Source organism: Megalopta genalis, chromosome 12, assembly GCF_051020955.1.
Source record: "Megalopta genalis isolate 19385.01 chromosome 12, iyMegGena1_principal, whole genome shotgun sequence".
NCBI lineage: Eukaryota > Metazoa > Arthropoda > Insecta > Hymenoptera > Halictidae > Megalopta > Megalopta genalis.
Genome location: NC_135024.1, coordinates 2,869,668 through 2,884,164, shown reverse-complemented (window position 1 = coordinate 2,884,164; position 14,497 = coordinate 2,869,668). Strand labels below are relative to the sequence as shown.

Sequence of the window (14,497 nt, the reverse complement as noted above, 5' to 3'; positions counted from 1 at the left end):
TGACGATTTAATTAACACGTCGCTGGCCCACCTGTCAATCCTTCGTCATAGATGCTGCCGGTTTTCCGAGATAAAAAATATCATTAAAGCTTGCTTAGGGTGTAATTACGGAGACGTATGAGAACCATTCTTTTTTAGGCTTAACGCTGGTAGTTCGGGCTTGGGAAAAATTGTCGAATCACTCTCTCTCTCTCTCTCTCTGTTCCTGAAAAGATTCCGATCGAAAGGATCTGGCACTGTGACCGGTGTTGTGTTATTTCGGAGCTGTAAAGTAGGGGTGTGCTGGTATCCGAGCTATTATTTTCCAATCGAATTTTAATTTCCAGCTTCGGAACGATTTTAGCGTATATAATCAGGTATAAAAATCTACGAGAGAGAAATGTATTTTTAAATATGTAGCGTGGAGTAATATAATTTTATTCTTTATTTTGAGTGTAGGAAATATAATTGTCATGAGAAAGTTATAAAACAGTATCGTACATACTTGCGAAATTACGAAAGAGAAATATATTTTCGAATATGTAGCGTGGAATAATATAATTTTATCCTTTATTTTGAGTGTAGGAGACATAATTGTCATGAGAAAGTTATAAAATAACATGTCGTACATACTTGCGTGATTAGTAGACTGCGGATTTTATGTATTTATGGCAAAAATGAGTAGTTGAAATATAAGATCATGAAGACACATAAGGTACACTATTTTCAACTTGTCAAAATTATTGAAAGGAACCATTAATTTTTATCTAATTTCTGGTCTTTATAATCGTCTTGAAAATTTTTTATTTTGCATAAATATCCGCAGTCTAGGGATTACGAACTTTCGGGGTCCAGGCAATATCGGAGTAAAATTCCCGACCCGAACCCAAAACCAAAATATTAGATACCCGTACATCCTTAATCCCTACTTGAGGGATGAAAGTTTTTTCATATCTTGTCTGCAGAGATTTCAGAAAAAGTTGCAGTTGTTGAATTATTTAGTGAATTATTTTGGAGCATAATTTTTTTGGTGCACGATTTGGAAGGGAGTTCTATGTATATTTTGCGAATATTTTTTTATATATGTATATTTTTGCGAATATTTTTTTAAACTGTCCCTTGGAACCTGCATTTTTTCCGTTCGCCTCTATCGACTCTCGCGTTTTTTTCTCGCAAATGATTATCCGTAAACGGCACTGGGATACGGAGAAAGTTTTTCAAACCGGATCTCGAAAGTGTTGTGAAACCTTTGAATTATATAGGGGTGTCTCGACAATATGTAATGCACAATTTTAATTTCATCGTTTGACCATGCTAAAAGTGAAATTTTTCGTTCCCTTCGTTGCTTTTATTTTGTCTTTCATGCCCAGTGGGCCAGTGTCAGAAAATTTGGATCATGTAAGCTACGGTAGTATGGAGAGAACAGACGTGCAATAATTTATGCGTCAGTTGGTATACGCATCGGATATTACGAACGCAGATGGAATATAGAAATATTTATGAGAATTCATTGGGTACACTTCCGATTTATTACTGCTCGTTTATACGATAAATATGACTTCATACTAAAAACATACCAATTACAATTTAATATTAATTGTAACGAGAATATTTGTTGCAGTGGTTGAATTATTTTGTTCAATAATTATGAACAATGGAATTTTGTCAAAAGCGCGACTGAATAGTATAATAGCAAATAACGCCTGTACAATAATTTTATGGAAATTTACGTTGTTTTAGTACCATTTACCGCGAAATAATGCAATTTTTATTTTTCACGCTGTTATCGTATTACGACTCATTTATTGTTCGCTTTCACCAAACTAGTGCACTCAAATTACGTGGAACCAATAAAACAGTTGTAGCATACCAATTTCGATATGATTTTCTGAGTTGCAAGTAATTCATCGCTAAATTTTTGAATTCTCTATCAAGTGGTCGAAAAATTAATTCATTAAACGAGGTTAAAATATTATTAACGCATTGACGCGTACTGTAGCAATTACTAAATAAAATATATTTTGATCAACCCCCGCATCTAGTTTGTAGTAAAAAATGTTTAATGAACCCACTTATATGATAGCTATACTCCAAAAAATATTTAAGAAGGGGATAAAAAATTGATCTACAATTAAATTATATTTTTGTCAGAATACAATTAACTGTATCTAGAAATGCAAATTTGAAGCTAGAGTAGAATGTTGAAAATTATTTTTCAGAAACTCTACTGTGTAAAGGACCCGGTAAAGGTATGCAGTACTTATAAAATACATGAATTACCATATAACTATTAATCATAGCAGTGAGATGAAAAAAATCGCATTAAATAAAATCGATAGCAATTTAAGAAATAAATCACATTACTGTAGTATCACATGATTAAACTGAAACCTATCGCCATCGAATCAGTCTCTCGTTGCAATTTAAGAATATGACAAATAAAATACATATCATTTTTTAAAACATAGAAAATCGTGTTTCAATTGAAAAAAATTATACTGTTTCAGTTTTCTAATATCTGCAAGTTCTTTCAAATAGGAACATGATCTCTGATCTAAGATAAGTGGACTCAAAAATATGTACAGATATTGTAAGAATTTATATTATTGATACTTGAGAAATAATTTCCGAAATAGTATTTCTATAATAAATCATGTCTTTTCCATTCCGACATAGGAGAACGTCGATTATTTAAATTAGCGTTTGAACCAGTTGACTGATCTATTATCCGAAAACCCGTATTTCCTCGATTAGGTCAGATTACCGATGTTCCACGGTACGAGAGAGAGAGAGAGAGAGAGAGACGTGAATTATTCTTATATTCCATGTGACCTTTAATAACGATATGCCAGCCGACATGGTAAATGTAAACCGCATCGGTTGGTTCGGTATACCGTACAAAATCCTCGTTGTTCTCTCATTGGATTTCTGAGAACCACCAGACCAGACCCGGTTGCATGACGCAGCCAGTAGACTTTGAGGACATCGAACACTTTTCAGCCGGGTGCTCGAAGATCGGTTTTTCGAGCGGCGCGGCGGTTGGGTTGTTTTTTTCGTTGTTTTTCTTCAGGCTGTTCCCCGGCCGCACAGTGTTAGGTTACAAGGGCTGCGGCTCACCGCATTCGCTCTGCTTTCATTCCTGGCTCCGACAGAGCCGGGTATCTCTCGCAGCACTTTGCTGCAACAGCGCAAAATGCAATTAAGCACGGTGTCCATCGTCGTCGTCGCCGACGTCGGATCTGCGGTCCGCGGTCCGCGCGCACCTAGAGTTACGGGACCGAGGAAAATTCGCGGCCACCTTTCTCGGCGAAGTCTCGATTTTACTTCCTGTTACACATCGCGTTCGCTACGAGCCGCGAGCTCTAATTGGCGAATTTCGCGAACGCTTCATGGGACGCGACGCCAGTCTCCTGACCTGTAAGTCGTGAAAGCAGCGCCTCCTCTTTCGACCGATATCCTAGCGATACGATCAGGGATATGCATCACTACTGTCGGGCTCTCGTTGTTGCATTCTAACTGCCCCGGCGGTTTCGTGCTATTTTTACGCCGGGATCTGTCGGAACGAATTTCCGCGAAAGTAATCCAATTCTGTATCGGAAATATATTAGAGTACCCACGAAACTCCTCGAAACTTTGTCTTCTTATTTTTGTGATCGAAAAATTCTCGAAACTCTGACTTCCCGATTGGCAATCTAATTTTTAATGTTCCATAGTTTAGTTTTTTTCCACCCTCGAAACTCCTCGAAACTTTGTCTTCTTATTTTTGTGATTAAAAATTCTCGAAACTCTGACTTCCCGATTGGCAATCTAATTTTTAATGTTCCATAGTTTAGTTTTTTTCCACCCTCGAAACTCCTCGAAACTTTGTCTTCTTATTTTTGTGATTAAAAATTCTCGAAACTCTGACTTCCCGATTGGCAATCTAATTTTTAATGTTCCATAGTTTAGTTTTTTTCCACCCTCGAAACTCCTCGAAACTTTGTCTTCTTATTTTTGTGATCGAAAAATTCTCGAAACTCTGACTTCCCGATTGGCAATCTAATTTTTAATGTTCCATAGTTTAGTTTTTTTCCACCCTCGAAACTCCTCGAAACTTTGTCTTCTTATTTTTGTGATTAAAAATTCTCGAAACTCTGACTTCCCGATTGGCAATCTAATTTTTAATGTTCCATAGTTTAGTTTTTTTCCACCCTCGAAACTCCTCGAAACTTTGTCTTCTTATTTTTGTGATTAAAAATTCTCGAAACTCTGACTTCCCGATTGGCAATCTAATTTTTAATGTTCCATAGTTTAGTTTTTTTCCACCCTCGAAACTCCTCGAAACTTTGTCTTCTTATTTTTGTGATTAAAAATTCTCGAAACTCTGACTTCCCGATTGGCAATCTAATTTTTAATGTTCCATAGTTTAGTTTTTTTCCACCCTCGAAACTCCTCGAAACTTTGTCTTCTTATTTTTGTGATCGAAAAATTCTCGAAACTCTGACTTCCCGATTGGCAATCTAATTTTTAATGTTCCATAGTTTAGTTTTTTTCCACCCTCGAAACTCCTCGAAACTTTGTCTTCTTATTTTTGTGATTAAAAATTCTCGAAACTCTGACTTCCCGATTGGCAATCTAATTTTTAATGTTCCATAGTTTAGTTTTTTTCCACCCTCGAAACTCCTCGAAACTTTGTCTTCTTATTTTTGTGATCGAAAAATTCTCGAAACTCTGACTTCCCGATTGGCCATCTAATTTTTAATGTTCCATAGTTTAGTTTTTTTTCCACCCTCGAAACTCCTCGAAACTTTGTCTTCTTATTTTTGTGATTAAAAATTCTCGAAACTCTGACTTCCCGATTGGCAATCTAATTTTTAATGTTCCATAGTTTAGTTTTTTTCCACCCTCGAAACTCCTCGAAACTTTGTCTTCTTATTTTTGTGATTAAAAATTCTCGAAACTCTGACTTCCCGATTGGCAATCTAATTTTTAATGTTCCATAGTTTAGTTTTTTTCCACCCTCGAAACTCCTCGAAACTTTGTCTTCTTATTTTTGTGATCGAAAATTCTCGAAACTCTGACTTCCCGATTGGCAATCTAATTTTATATGTTCCATAGTTTAGTTTTTTTTCCACCCTCGAAACTCCTCGAAACTTTGTCTTATTTTTGTGATTCAAAATTCTCGAAACTCAGATTTCTCGATTGAGAATTTTATTTTAAATGTTCCATAGTTTAAAGAGCCAAGCAAAATTGATGATTGTAAGTATGCTGGCTTTATACGGCAACATAGCGTACTATGACCAGCACCGATGGATGTCGGCAATTACAGTAATGTCTCCCTAATTGACGCTCGGATTGTCCACAAAAATGGAGAATTTTGGAAGAGGAGCCTTGCAACTCGGTTTTATAGTTACCGATTTTCAACAGTTATAAAAAAACGAGCTGCAAGGCTCGAATAATCGTATCTTCTCTTCCTAAATTGTCCATTTTTGTGGACAATCTGAGCGTCAATTAGAGAGACATTATTGTATTCGGTAAAATTGTTTTCGTGATTTTCCTACGAAATGAAAACTTGCAATATTTTTTTTTTGTACTTTCACGCATATGAAATTCCCATACGGGAATAGTCATAGAAATCGTTAAATAATATTGTTTCTTTTATTTTATATTTTTGTTTACTTTCTTTACACGTTATTATTTAAGCGCAGCAACTGCCAAATATATTTGTTTAACTTGTCATAAAAATTTATGCAATTGGTACGATTTCACCGAATCATTACGATCGTTTGTATCGAAATAAGATTAAATTGTAAATAATATCCATTTGCATCTAATTATATTCAATAAGTACATTTGATATTCTGAAAGGAATTTCTCAAGATTTTTACATCGGCAATCGGTAACTATAAAAATAATCGTGTCCCCTCTTCCCAAAAGTGGCTATTTTTGTGTACACTCCGAGCGTCAATTAGGGAGAATTTACTGTACTCGGGTGTACCCAGAAGTTGAAACGTTTCAAATTCTTACGGCGCCGGTATGGGAGTAATGGCGTGAAAAAAAAGGAAAACTGGATGGAACAGATGGGTCCAAGGTTTCTCGAGCTGCAACATCGCGTAGCATTTGACGATGTTCGACACGAGGGGAAAAAATGAGCGACGATGATGTATGTATGTATGCGGTTCGTGCGAGGGGGCGAAACTAAATCGAAATAGGGCAAGTTTCGTTCCCATTACCGAAACAATTCCGGAACTACTATATCAGCATGAATGCTATAAATATTATTTTTATGAAAAAGCAGGAGTGCGCCATACTACAAACATGGCGTTTAATTTCTATTTACGGTTTATACTATGTCAGCTTGAATGCTATAAATATTATTTTTATGAAAAAGCAGGAGTGCGTCATACTACAAACATGGCGTTTAATTTCTATTTACGGTTTATACAAGTAGATTGAGTAATTCAAACTTTATCCACGCCTTCACTCGGGGCTTCGTTACGTCCATAAGCCCCCAGGCACTCTTATTTAACGCCCATCCCTCTACTGTTTCCCTCGCTGACAAACTTTCGAGACAAACTACCAGACGTGCTTCCCTCGAACGTGATCCTGTTTTCGCGTAAGTGCTAAAATCTGTTTGCAGACCCACAACTTTCCCATAGTAAAACCGAAACTTTTCCGCAGACGTCGTCGTTCCTTCGCAAACCGTAAAATTCATTCACGGAACCGAAAATTGTTTTCACGATTCTCACAGGTTTTCCCGAGCTTCGCGTCTTTCTTCTCTTGTTCGCTGATATTTTATTCGATATGTATTCGTGCTCTTGCTGCAAGTTTTTCGTTCTCTTTTTCTCTGCAACTTCGTCCTATTTGTTGCAATCTTCTCGTGTTTTTCGCGAGCACATTTGCTGCGAGTTTTTCGCGTTTGTTGCAAGTTTCTCGTACTCTTGCTCCAGTTTATTGAAAATTGCTCGAGCTTTCTTGCAATTTTCTGCAACTTTTTCCAATCTTCTGCTGCAACTTTCTCGCGACATTCGTCACGACTTTTCCTTCGCGTTTGCCGCAAGTTTCTCGCGTTTTTCTGCTCTCCGCAACACTTTCGTGTCTTCCACGATTTTTCCGTCGGCTCTGAAACTTTGTAGACGACACCAACCGCTGTGCCCAGGGTGTCCGTCGAATAAGGCGCGCGAGTTTCGGTCGCGAAGCTTCGAGAATGATCGCTCGTGGACCATAAGCTCCGGGCGATTCGGGAATGCGCCCGAGCGAACAGCGGTTTTTAACGCACGACTTTATTGCCGGAATTAACATGAGAGCGTAACACACAGCTCGGTATCGCGTTCCGCGGCGGGTAACAGGAAAGAAAGCGGATCTCCGCATTTTTATGAAAATTTATGCGCCTAGCGGCAACGGATACGCGGTCTCTAACGAGCGCGGTGCATAGATGCGCGCACCGTTCGTTTCTAACAAGAGATCACGCCGAAGTGACAATCGCCAATTTTTCTTCCCCTCTTTGGGGGGAGGTGATTTCATGCAATACCGATAAAATGATTCGAATAAGATCGAAGACGATTACTCTGGACTGCGGATTTCACGCATTTATGATAGAATCGAGTACTTGCAAATTTGAAATAGCGGAAAGATTAAGTGAATTGAAAAATGACAATGCATTGTTTGTAATCCATTAGAATTATTCGAAGAAGGAAGATATTTAAGAAGAAAGAAATTTTTATTTCGATGTAAGACGTCTTCATCGCGAGTATGGTTCGTTATTGTACCGAAAGTGATTAATTACAAAATTGTGTATTTTTTTTTATAAGGAACTTAGTCGCAGATTTACCTGCGATGCTTTTAAAAGCAACACATTTCTGTTAACTTTTTTTTTCAAACTTTGATGTGTCTGGGAAACTCTTTTACTCGTTTCTAGAAGAATTAAAACTTATTATTATTATTATCTTTATTATTATTGTAATACGAGAGATTTTTGTTTCTTTTTTGTCATTCCAAGTATTGGCAAAATTAGAAAAAGTATTTTTACTTCATCTTAAAAACTGGCAAATGGAGAAGGAATAAATAATAAGAAAGTTCTCGCGTGCGTCTATAAATAAAAATTGTCGTTACCGGAATCACGAATGATCCTTTGCTTGTCCAAATCACTGATAAGTATGCTAAAATTTGCCAAGACACATGCCATGCGTGAAACGCGTGTTTCTTTCGCGTGCTGTTACCACATCCTCTCTAACAGTATCTGAAATTCCTCGCAATATGTACTTGCCTGCAGTTGCTAAGCGTAATTCAACGTGATCCACAGTGAAAAAGTTATCGATCGCTCTTTGCGCTCGATATGTCGAACGTTATAATGTGTGACACGTTCCACGCGAAGCTGCGCGAAGGTCTCCAAAAAACTGCTCCGCTTGATCCGAACTTTCTAGAGAACGCGATCCGCGTATTGCAGATTTTCACGAAGCGGCTGCAACATTTCAGAAATTGATACATTTCGACAAATTTTTTTATTTCAGTGTCACCCATTGAAACTATGTCTATGAATTATTATTTACAAATTATCTGTGCAATCGTACCAAGCGGAGTTTTAACATTTACTTTGCCATATTATAACTTCAGCATATTTTGACTTTTGTTAACTGGTAATTTCAATTTTAACCAAATCGATCAAAGTTATTGATTCTTTAATATTTTGCTCTACAATTTCTGATATTATATAAGTATTTGTTTTTTAAAGATTTTAAACAGACCTCTTTATTTAAACAAATATTATGTAAATGTAATACTACATAATTATATTAATTATATTAAAATGATTTTAATAAGAAAATAAATAAAATAATAATAAAATTACATAATTATTTTAATTATATTAAAAATATAAAGTCACTGTAATCACTAATGAAAATCGTAACGAATTTTAAATAAAATTAAATCTTGTCGTTGTTTTAAAGCGACATACATTAGTCGCATTTGGGCCTCGGTAATTTTAATGTTAAATTTAATGTCGGCCACTTTTCTTTCGACAAACTTGAACGATCCGATGTCGACAAATCGTTCCTCGAGACCTCGTAAACTCTTCTCGCATATTCTCGGGAAATGGTTCATTCGCAGAATGCAATGGTCCGCTCCGCAGAGTGTAATTTGTAGACCATATAATGTGCAACAAAAGCCAACGGAATTCCTACGGTGTCTGACAACGTTCTGCAATCTTCTGCTTGATTGTCGGCGAATACAATGCAACCTGGTTCAATTTCAGTAGCATAAAGCAAACGTGGTAGCGTGACGACGATCAATTTGATTGTAGTGTGTCGAGGAACCCTTTCCCGATCACTTCTGACAACTTGAAGCGAACCATTAAATTGCGTTTCTATTTTTGCTTTCAATCCGCGCGAATATTTAATTCTCTACGGTCCGAGTTTTTTTTTCTTTTTTACACGGATATTAAAAATTTGTAATAACTCGGAAACAAACGTGTACAGCTTTCTAAAATAACGACGGATTCGCAATTCAATGTTGAAAAAGTGAATTTACTCTGACGTGAAAGATAGAAGTCGAACATCGCGATGCATTACATTTTTTTTATTGTAATCTGGGAGGAGCAACAGAACGGGACACTTTTGCCATATTCTGCCTGAAAATGAAATTGGTTTTAAAAATCTGATATGTCTGTGTGCGACTTGAAAGTTACAACGCAAGGGTTGTAGAGGGTTAAATGTAAAAATAGTTGATTCTCCGAGATTTAGAAAATCTTAGAGAAAAAGAAATTTAGAAAAATCTTTGGAAACTCTTGATAAAATGTGAAACAATTCGAGTGATTTTATTTCACCACTATTTGACTGTTGTTTAATTAATGCTCTGCGAATGTTTATACATTTATGGCAGGCGCAGATTTGTGAAACGTAAGGAAACCTATAAATTAACAAAAACTGATGTCATTTCGATTTTACTTTTGAAACGAGTAATTTCCTGCTCGACTATTCAGTGTGATAAACTAATGTTGCAGTATTATATATAAAATATAATGGTATATAGTATAATCTGTTCTTCGATCTGACATTAAAAGCAGCAATAAATATTCACGAATCCCCTAGCCCCAAAAATTATCATAACGCTTTCATTGTGAAATAGGTTGCAAGAAGAAAGAAAAATGTATGGCCATTGTTTTGTTATTATTATTTTGTACAGTTACAGTCAGAGTCTGGCTCGTTTAAAGTCACAGTAAACGCAACTACGTGCCATTATGAAGAAATTTTCAACACGAATTATGCTGTTATCATGGGAACAAACTCGCATGATTCATAAAGTGTTATGAAAACGCTGGCGGATACACGATCATACACGTGAGATTAGATCCACTCGTACGCGAAATTAATGAGTTTGTTAAGCAGAAACTAGTGGAACATATAACTGAGTTTTTTCAGTCTTGGTAATAACGCGATATAAATTCAGCTTATTATTCTAATAAACCGCTGTGCTTCTTGCGGTTTGTCCGAATTAAATAGTTGCAATCTTCGAATCTCGTATCTACCTTAAGATTAGATTTTCTCCAAATTCCAATCACTTATTAAAGTTACACCGTACTTTCGCCAATTAAGCGTTTATTATATTTATTCGTTTATTATGCATTTTCGAACATGACAAAATTGTATTTCGCGTGGCTAATTATGAAAATGGAAAATACGACGCAGTAAACTGCCTAGAATCGCAGATCTGTCGTGGGGTAATTAGAAAATTGAAATGTTTATGCATCGTATGCAAGAAAATAATGTCACCTATAGGCGAGACACTAATTTCGGATCAGCTATTGAAATTATCAATTTTAATTACTTAGCTTCGTTTTCATAAATTCAACGACTTCGATAATATATTGCGAGTTCTTAAGCTAACTATTAATAAGTAGAATTATTTGCAGATAAATTATGCGTATCCTTGCATTCTTCGAATGCCTTTCCTATTTTATATTCTATCTGTTAACCTTTTCACGAATGCGTGAACTCCGCGCGCTCCGGTCATAATTAGATCATATTTTGTAGAGTGCATCATCGATGATTTCATTCGATTTTTATCACAGCGTACGATTAACGAAATGATACTTATAGACCACTTTATAAATATAAACCAATATTTTCCAATAAAATAATATAAATATAATATAAATAAATAATATTTATTAATATTATATATATATTATTTATAAATATATTAATAATATATTTATATTATAATATATATAATATATATTAATAATATATTTATATTATAATATATATATAATATATATTAATAATATTTATTTATATTATATTTATATTATTTTATTTGAAAAAATTGGTTTATATTTATAACATGGTTTATTAATTATTATTATCAATATTATCAATATTATTATTATAATATTAATATTTATTATTGAAATAATATTTTTTTCCAATAAATAATATAATATAAACCAATTCTCGTATTCACCTGTGACCCAGACAGTAAAATTTGCATCGAATTTTTATGGCGTATCCCGTACGGAGTTTTCACGGACATAAAAATATCTATTGTCTATTGTTTAGAGGCAGGATATATGTAGACCGCTGATCCAGATTGAAATCTGCAAAGCATCTGCGGACTATTACGAGATCACGTCCCGGTCGCAACAGGTCTAAAGAAGATCTTGATAAGTGGGTCATACGATGTAGGAACTCGAAAACTGTGCTGCTCGTCTCGGTGGTGTCGCGCCGTCGAAGAAATCAGCCGCGGTCGAAAATAATCGAGCGAGCAATTTTATCGAACGCGACACGGACGCGTTTTATCTGCGCTTTGACCTTCGGCCGCGGTGACATAATAATATCAGCCGATGTGTGATTCATTTCACTCGGGTCGATTATTCTGTTTAAATATGTGTATGTACCGCGTGCTCTTAAAGAAACGGCGGATCGAATTTTGTGAGAGGAATGTGATTTTTTTGGGGCAAATTTCAATTTTTATACAGAGATTTTTTGGAAGACGGTACATATTTTTCATTATCCGGCATTAGTCGAATAAATCTGTGCAATGGAAACATTGGTTACCTTTTACTGATATTTTTTATAGTAAACTTTGCTTTCAAGTTTTATAGTTTATTAAATTTTACTTTTAAACTTTATAAGATTCAACCTTCAGTGTCGCGTTCCTGATAAATAAATTATTTGCTTTATTTTCAAGCTTTATAGGTTACATATTCGTCCAATATCGCGTCTCTGGTTAATAATTATTTTACTTTATTTTTCAACTTTGTTCGTATGTGATTATAACGTAGATTGAAAATTTAATATTTTCAGTGCGCTCAAGATGCACGTTTCGTTGAATTCGATACACCTAACTGTTACAAATACGAAGGTGACAAATTATAAGTTCGTTTCTAAAATATCAAGACGAAAAAGTGCGAAGTTTATAATATTATTAAATATTAGAAATTGGTATATATTCGCAATTTGAACGTCGCTGAAATGGAAACATTGGTTACCTTTTACTAATATTGTTTATAGTAAACTTTGCTTTCAAGTTTTATAGTTTATTAAATTTTACTTTTAAACTTTATAAGATTCAATCTTCAGTGTCGCGTTCCTGATAAATAAATTATTCCTGATAAATAAATTCAAGCTTTATAGGTTACACATTCGTCAAATATCGCGTCTCTGGTTAATAATTATTTTACTTTATTTTTCAACTTTGTTCGTATGTGATTATAACGTAGATTGAAAATGTAATATTTTCAGTGCGCTCAAGATGCACGTTTCGTTGAATTCGATACACCTAACTGTTACAAATGCGAAGGTGACAAATTATAAATTCCTTTGTCAAATATCAAGAAGAACAAGTGCGAAGTTTATAATATTATTAAATGTTAGTAATTGGTATATATTCGCAATTTGAACGTCGCTGAGATTTATGTGTTCAATGAAAACGAAAGAGATCGTTGGATTTTCGTTTCTCCGCTACTTTCAAGTACACCCGGTATGCAGATGCTATAACAACGGAACATTGTTCGGTGGCGCCTGGTATCGCCTCGAGTATTACCAAAATAAATCGGCTGATTCATAAGAACGTCCCAAAAGGCTTAATATAAGCTTATAGGCCACTGTGATTTCGGCAACCTGCATTCTCGCTCAGCAGATTGGAATTTTTTTCTTTACTTCGCGGTCTAATTATACTCGAAGGTTGCATCAGATCGCGAGCTTAAAAATAGCTACAAAAATTTGGTTCAGTAAATAAGGAAAGTATCGTTTAACTATAAATAATAGTTAATCATCGCCAGACTGCGGATGTTATGTATTCGTAGCAACAAATTCAAAGATCACGCTATTTTCAATTTATCGAGACTATTGAAAGAAAGAATATATTTTTATTAAACTTTTCTTACGTAGGGGGGATCGAAACAGGCAATTTTTATTTTGCATAAAATTCCGCGTTATAATTATCGCTACAGAAATTGTTTTACGAATTCTCGTTGGGCGTTCAGTTTCACAAATAAAGACAAAAGGTTGAGACATACATAATTAAATCATTTATTCTTCCTCGTTTGTACTTTTCCCATTATAAAACTGTGCAAATTACTCTCCGGCACTGACAATTCATATATTTTATAACGAAGATAAATCTTTTGCCCCGATGGAATTTCACTTGGTCGCAATTTCATTTGCAACATCCGAATGCAATCTGTACAATGCTCGGAAATATTTATTTGCAACAATACGACTGCGAATCCAATTAAAACGTTCGCGTTCCGAGCCAACGGAGAAAATGAGATTGAACCTACGACATTTCGCACGAACGTAATACGAGAACGCGGAGGAGATTCATTTGCCTCGGGATTTTTCGTCGCTATGGAAATGTTCTCAAAGAGATAGCGATCGAGCCTTAATTGAATATCAACTTCGACGGAAATTAATTCACAAAATCCGAGCGGTGAACAAGGATCAATTAGCGTGTAATATAATATCCATTGTAGTGATACACGGCCAGTTAAATACGGATCGAATTTCAATTTGTATCGGATGACGTGTACAATTATCTATAACGGTGGCCCACCGGTATTGCGATTAATCATCGGGATTAAAATCCTTCGATCGAATCGTTTCGTATTCCAAGCTCGAGACAGAGTCGTTGTTCGAACGAATTCTTGCTATCAAATTTTATTCGAGAAACATTACGATTATACTTTCCGATTATTTCGAGGAAAATTTTATTCGAAATTTATCAAATGAACGAAAATTCTGGAAAAAAGGCGTCCTGACTCTTTTTCGTTACATTGTTCGGTAAATATTCGGAGAATACATTCGAAATATTTACTGAAATGTAACAATATAAAGAAAAATATTTATATAATAATATATTATTATTTATTATATTTTAATATTATATAATTATTATATAATATTATATTATTATATTATAATATATTATTATATATTATATTTTAATATTATATAATTATTATATAATATTATATTATTATATTATAATATATTATTATATATTATATTATATATTATGTTATATATTATATTATTAT

The 14,497-nt window shown here is 34.8% G+C and overlaps 1 protein-coding gene and 1 long non-coding RNA gene across 4 annotated transcripts in view; one reads left to right on the top strand and one right to left on the bottom strand.

Moving 5' to 3' along the window:
- The window catches only part of LOC117228888 (uncharacterized), a 157,670-nt gene that overhangs the window by 95,685 nt on the left and 47,488 nt on the right, over nt 1-14,497 (top strand). The gene's annotated exons all lie outside the window — the stretch shown is intronic.
- Nucleotides 1-14,497, bottom strand: part of LOC117228898 (uncharacterized) — a 41,756-nt gene that overhangs the window by 11,869 nt on the left and 15,390 nt on the right. The window contains exon 2 of one of the 2 annotated variants that reach the window (XR_013034585.1): nt 2,874-3,157. This is a non-coding gene — a long non-coding RNA (uncharacterized LOC117228898). Of the gene's footprint in view, nt 1-2,789; nt 3,158-14,497 lie in introns of those variants that run through there. The other variant, XR_004492397.2, reaches the window with a different exon arrangement.